Consider the following 988-nt stretch of genomic DNA (forward strand, 5'->3'; position numbering starts at 1 on the left):
AGAGGCGATGAAAATGGACCAGAGGCGATGAAATGATCTAGAGGCGATGAAATGGTCCAGAGGCGATGAAAATGGACCAGAGGCGATGAAATGGTCAAGAGGCGATGAAAATGGACTTGAGGCGATGAAAATGGACCAGAGGCGATGAAATGGTCCAGAGGCGATGAAAATGGACCAGAGGCGATGAAATGGTCAAGAGGCGATGAAAATGGACCACAGGCGATGAAATGGACCAGAGGCGATGAAATGGACCAGAGGCGATGAAAATGGACCAGAGGCGATGAAATGAACCAGAGGCGGTGGAAATGGTCCAGAGGCGGTGGAAATGGACCAGAGGTGATGAAAATGGACCAGAGGCGATGAAATGGTCCAGAGGCGATGAAAATGGTCCAGAGGCGATGAAATGGTCCAGAGGCGATGAAAATGGTCCAGAGGCGATGAAATGGTCCAGAGGCGATGAAAATGGTCCAGAGGCGATGAAATGGTCCAGAGGCGATGAAAATGGWCCAGAGGCGATGAMATGGTCCAGAGGCGATGAAAATGGATCAACCCTTTGAAACACACAGATCAGGGCATAACATTAATTAACCTCAAAATATGGGATCTTAATTTTCTAGAAAAACTTCGAAATATCCGTTCTATTTTAGTGATAAAACCACCCAAAACACAATTCCAAACCAGATATAACGGAGTTTTTACTTACAACCCGAATTATGTAGAAAAAGAATACGGGACATATTTATAACCGGAACAAGACTAGATATTTAAGCTATACTTACTACATCTATGAGATACGGTAATAAGCTACTATTTACCCAAAAGCAARATCGTAATCTTCAAGTTCCTCGATAAATCTTCGAGTCAAACAACGGGTTCTTTCTTTTTATCCGTCTTCTTTCATGAGAGGGGTTGCCACTTAAATGGTAAGCCTACGCTTAGTGAGTTAAATAGTTAAGTATTACATATCAATATCGCACATGTTTATAAA

Source organism: Cynara cardunculus, unplaced genomic scaffold (assembly GCF_001531365.2).
Source record: "Cynara cardunculus var. scolymus isolate 2C unplaced genomic scaffold, CcrdV1 Un_Scaffold_7008, whole genome shotgun sequence".
Lineage (NCBI taxonomy): Eukaryota > Viridiplantae > Streptophyta > Magnoliopsida > Asterales > Asteraceae > Cynara > Cynara cardunculus.